Source organism: Trachypithecus francoisi, unplaced genomic scaffold, assembly GCF_009764315.1.
Source record: "Trachypithecus francoisi isolate TF-2019V2 unplaced genomic scaffold, Tfra_2.0 Lachesis_group3, whole genome shotgun sequence".
Classification (NCBI taxonomy): Eukaryota; Metazoa; Chordata; class Mammalia; order Primates; family Cercopithecidae; genus Trachypithecus; species Trachypithecus francoisi.
In genome coordinates this window covers 5710417-5716416 of record NW_022681468.1, presented here as the reverse complement: position 1 = coordinate 5716416, position 6000 = coordinate 5710417, and positions in this window count along the sequence as shown.

Below are 6000 nucleotides of genomic sequence, written 5' to 3'. Positions count from 1 at the left end.
TTGGAGAGATAGTAGACCGTATAGCGTACGCTTTATCTGTGACGTATGTAACACGGTCCACTAACCCTCAGTATCAAATCCATCCCCGAGGCTCCTGGAAACAACGCTGTCTTCGGGGAGGAACCATTGGACCCACCACCACTTCTCCATGATACCTGAAGAGATGGTTTTCTGTATGGCATGTGTTTTTCTGCATGATGCAAAATGGCATAATCTCGCTCCTCTTAAATCAAGTTCTGCCTCGGGAAATCGCTCCATCCCTGGGGAGGAGACCTTGATTCTTTCCGGAATCAGTGCCATTCCATGGCGTTCAATGACGTGGTTGACTACGCAACACTTATTCAGTAGACTCCGCGAACTGCTTCTTCTCAGCTTCAAATGCAGCCTAGAAGAGGCACCCTCGGGCAACTTCGTGGACTTGAAAGCCTTCTTCCAGCCACAACCACCATCGTGCGGTACTTGAAGAAATGGTTTACCGTCCCACATACATTTTCAATATGTATGTGGGACGGTAAACCGCTTCTTGGTATCCAGCCCAGCCATCCAAACCTCCCTGAAGAAAGCCTGGAGTTAGAGGAGAGCCACGGGTCTCGGCATCCTTGCCGTGCCATGGTGCTTGGCGGAATGGTAGACTCTTAGATGTGTGCTTTCTCTGTCAATGCTTGTGACGCGGTCTTCTTCTCAGTGCCAAACACAGCCTCCAGTGGCTTCCTCAGGACAAGGATGACCTCCAGGAAGGTGTCCTGCTGCCCACGTTGGCACATCCCTCTGGAGTAATTGAAGAAACGGTGGCACGTGCCACTAATGTTCATGAAGGAGGGATGTGAAACAGGCCACCTCTCATCCTCAAAGCTCTCCTCAGATGACTTCAGGACAGTACGCCCATGTAGGAGCAGACATGGGTCCAGGAGACGATGCCACTCCAGGTACTTGAAGACGCACTGACTCATTTTTGTCTTTGCTGATGCGTGTACAGTCTATCTTTTTTCCATCTCAAGTCTAGCCATCTCGGGGGAAGATGCCCCAGCTCTGGACTCAGCCCTGATCCTCATGAAGATCTGATCGACCCATTGTGTATGTTTACAGAGGAAGTACTTCCGTGGCCCACTTCTTCACTATCTCCAGTCCAGAACCCTTGCTTGGAGAACTTGCTGAAGAAGCTGCCAGCCTCAGGGACAGAGCACTGGTTCTGGCCTCTTCACTGACCTCACGGTACCTGAAAAGGGTTCAGCCACACTGCATGTCTTTTCCCCATGACGTATGTAACATGGTCTACTTCTTTTCGAGTATCCCTTTCAGCCTGGAAAGTCTCCAGGGAGGTTATGTTAAGCTCAGGAGACGAGGCACCAGTTCTGGTACCAGTACTGCCTCAGGGTACTTAGTAGAAGTTGGCCATGCTTCATATGTTTTACTTACAACGCATGTTACTTGGTCCACCTTCCTATAACAGCGTGCACCTTGGGGGGCTTTCTGTAGGCAGTAACAAGTGTCAGGCATAGCACTAGTTCCAGCGTCATCTCCATTCTTGAGGGGTTCCTTTGTGCTGTGTCCACTGCATCTGTGGCAGACATTGCATGGTGGCCTCTTCTCAATACTGCATCAGGCCTCAGAGGGCTTCCTGGAGGTGATGCTAGCGAGAGGAAAGAGACACCGGCTCTGACATCAGCCCTCTCCAAGGTACCTGAAAAGATGGTTGACCATAGAACATGCGCTATCTCTGTGTCGTATGTAATATGGTCCACGTCTTCTCAATATCAAATTCAGTCACGGAGGGCTTCCCAGAGAGAGGCAAAGTCACCTTCGTGGGAGACACACTGATCTGGTTTCAGCACCATTCTATGGTACTTGGAGAGATGGTAGAGCAAAAAGCGTATGCACTGTTGAATGACAGATGTAGCATGGTCCACTCATTCTCAGCATCAGGCAGCCATGGGTCTTCCCGGAGGCCTTGCCGACTTGAGAGCCGGGCCTGCGTGGTAGCCACTATGCAGTGCAGGTCACCGGGTGGTTGGCTGCAGACCCTGTCCTTTATTTATTACACTGGCCATTTGGTCCACCAGCCAAGAACTCAGCACCGGTCCCAGCCTTACAGGGCATCCTGGAGGTGGTAGTGGCATTGGATGTGAGTTTGTGGTCATTGACACATTGCCGGTGGCTGGTAGTTCATGATGCACATTGTGAGGGCTTTCTGGAGGTGATAGCAGGTGAAAGGAAGAGAGCCAGGGGTCAGCGTCACTTCCTGGTATTTGAAGATGCGGTTGACCATGGTGTGTACGCTTTATTTATGACGTAGGACACATGGTCTACTTCTTCTCAATATCACATCTCGCCTCGGAAGACTTCCAGGAGGTGATATCAGCTTTGAGGAAGAGCCACTGTCCTGGTGTCAGTACGGCTGCTGCTTGGTACTTGGAGAGAGGTGGTCCGTGGCGCGTTCGCTTTATTTATGGCGCACATTACACGGTCGACCTCTTTGCAGTATCTAATCCCGCCTTGCAAGCTTTCCTGGAGCTAACATCAACTGCGGGGTGGGGCCACTAGGTCTGCGCTCAGTGCAACCCAGCGGGGTTTGTGATGTGTTTGTCTTGTGTGTGACAATAACTCACTTGTGGCAGCCTTCTTCTCAGCACACTGCTCTGGCTTGGCGGCAGGGTTAACTTGCGGACAAGGAGCGTGGTGTCAGCACGTGCCTGGATACATGAGATGGTTGACCAGAGAGCACACGCTTTATATGTGCCGTTTGTGACCTGGTCCACTAACCCTCAGTATCTAATGCCCCCTTGGAGAACTTCCTGGAAGAGGTGTCAACTTTTGGGGAAAGAGAAAATAAACCGGGGCCAGCTGCACTCTGCTAGACTCTGAAGAGAGCATCTGCGAGGCGTTTGCGTCACGTATGCCAAATGTGGCTGAGTTGGACTGATTTTCACTCCAATCTCTTTCCTTGGAGGGCTTTCCAGATGTGGAAGCATCCAAGTTCAAGGGAAGGGGCATGCTGTCTATACCATCCCCAAATCCTCGAGTGATCAGCTGACCTGAGTGTGTGCACTTTTATTTACAACCAAGGTCACCTGGCCTGCCACACCTCAGTATCCACTTGGTCCTTAGCAGGACCTTTGGTGGAGTCAGCCTTGGTTTGGGGCATCTGTGCCTCTCTTGAGTAACCGAGAAAACATGGCCCTGGGGGTTAACCCTAAATGCGATAGCTCCTGTGACCAGCCTTTCTATGGCATCACCACCTCTGGCCGTGATGTCAACTTCAAGGCATGCCGTGGGGTCTGCTCCACTGGGGTACTTGGACAGGTGGTTGGCGAGCAGCATGCATCCAACTCTTGGCTTCCTCTAGCAAATCAACTAACTAACGCTCAGTGTGCAATTCCATGTTGAACAGGACTTCCGGGACTGAATGTCACGTTTGGGGAAGAATCAGTGGTGTCCTTGTCAGTGTTACTCAGTGGTACCTGAAGAGAGGTTTTCTGGGTTTCTGTTTCTTTAATGAGGATGAAACACACCTGGTTAACCTCTTTTCCAGTATCAAATCCCATCTTGGAGGCCTTCTGGTCCAGACCTCAGCTTCAGGGAAGGGCGTTACTCTCAGCTCCCGTTCACTGGACAGAAATCTTTGGTTAACCACAAAGCCTGTGCCGTATTATTTTGACTGATGTCATCTGTTCTACTAACCCCAGTGTCCAATCCGTATTGAACAGGACTTCCAGGACTGAATGTCACGTTTGGGGAAGGAATCAGTGATGTTCTTGTCAGTGTTACTTGGTGGTACCTGAAAAGAGGTTTTCTGGGTTTCTGTTTCTTTATTGAGGATGAAACACACCAGGTTGACCTCTTTTCCAGTATCAGTCCCCACCTTGGAGGCCTTCTGGTCCAGACCTCAGCTTCAGGGAAGGGGTGCTGTGGACATAAATAAGTAGTCATGAGCGAATGGCTGACCACTAAGCGTGCCCCATGTTTCTGAATTCTGCCACCGATTGCACTAACCCTCAATGTCTTATCCCTTCTTAGGAGGACTTTTCAATGGGATGGCAGCCTGGGGGAAGACAGTATCACCACGAAGTGTCATGGAACATGCAGGTGAGTCATCTGTGGTTGCCTTCGTCGTGCTCCCAATGGATCGTGTGTGTCATTCAGGCTCTTTTGGCATCAGACCCTGCTGTTGGGGGATGCCTGGTTCTTGCCACCCTCAGTGATGGGCTTGAATGAGCCAAGCCCACAGCAGGGGAATGCCAGTTTGATGGGAATCATGCCCTGGACAAACAGCGCTGGTGTCCTGCATGCCTGTCCCCAGCCTGCAGTTTATTCTGAGTATAATGACACCTTAGAGAAGAAAAGCTGATTCTGAGGTCAAGAGGAGACCTTGGGGGCCCTGGAATTGGCCTACGTTGGGACCTGTTTATTTCTAACAGGAATTGTGGAGTTGACTTATTTTAAGTCTGGAGAAATCCTTGATGTCATGCCAACTTGAGGGGAGGGCATTGTCATCAGCCCTGATCCGGGGGAGGAAGTGGATGGCCCACCATGGGGCCCCCAGAAACACACCTGCTTCACTGCCCAGCACATCTGACCCATCCGCGGGGTTGCGTTTCTGCAGATGGTTCTGCTTTGGGGTGCTTGAGGAGAGGTTTCCTTTGGCATATCTATTTCTTTTATACAAATCATTTCTGTGGACCACTCTTCAGTATCAAACGCCAGCTCAGAAGGCTTTGGGATAAGACAGTAGTTGTCAAGCCCCTGGCCAGGGTGAGTGGGCCAGAGATGGGTGCTTCTCCTGTTCTGAGCATCCTGTCTGGCAGTAATGCTTGGTGCCCGACCCTTTCCAGGAGGACTTCCTGGAGGTGATGCCGGCCTCTGGGGAAGGAAGTGGCTCCCTGCTAGCTCTAAGACCAAGGCACAGAAGTAGGTTTTGCTGGTGCTGCATTTGTTTTGATGGCACTTAGTTTTGACTGTGGGTCCTCAGCTCATCCATGGCATTTGGGGAGGGGACTTGTGAGGAAGGAGGGTGTCAGGTTCTGGAGAAGGGCCAGGTCCTTCCATCTCAACCCTACTTTTTATAACCAGAGACAGAACATATGAGGTAGCACCAATGACCACCCTCGCCAACCCTTCCTACTAGCTGATGCCCAAACACTGTTCCTTCCAGCCGAAAAGAGCCCTCGTAAAGAGAGGGCAGAGAGAGAGAGTGTCAAGGCCATGTGACAGCAGGCAGTGTGCTGTTGCCTCTGGGGTATTCAGGTTAGGCGGCTGCTGAGTCCATGCAGATTGGGTGCTCCGCTGGCTTCGCAGGGGTCAAAGGACAGGTGGCAAGGGTGCAGAGCCGAAGCCTGGCCCTGGGATTTTCTTCCCTGCCCTCTGCTCCAGGGTCCACCTTCGGGGGAAAGGAGGGCACAACTGTACAACTTTGGAAGAGGAAACCTGGAGTTTTCTGATCCCTGATTCTCTCCAGCCCTGTCAGGATTAATCTAACTCTCTGTTGAAATGCAAAAGAGTCTGGAGATACCAGTATTCCCCCAACAATGAAAACAATTATTGTCAAAGGAGTTTTATAGTAAACAGAAAATCCAGCCTGGAATTGGCTAAAACATCTGGGGAGCTCACATCAGGAAATGAAATTTGTTTTTATTTCTTAATACTGCTGAATTGGATTGAAGGCAGCAGAAGGCATTGGGTGGGATTTGACCTGGAGAAGGGGGTCCTGGTCGTGCTCCTGGCTTCCCTGACCCTCCCTCCCTAGGTGTGTGTAGCGGGCGCTCACTTTGCTTACAACTTACTCGGCACCATGCATCTGTTTTTAGAATCACACCTTGCCTGGAAGACTGCTTGGATCCATGGCCAATGCCACACAGGGGCCTGGGCGCTGGCTAACTACAGACCCAGCCACCTGCTTCTTGACCACAGAATTCGAGATTTCCTGGTGAACTCTACTGATGCACTGACTTTGGGATGCAAACCATTATGACCGTGGGCACTTCCTGTGGCCCGGACTTCCACAAG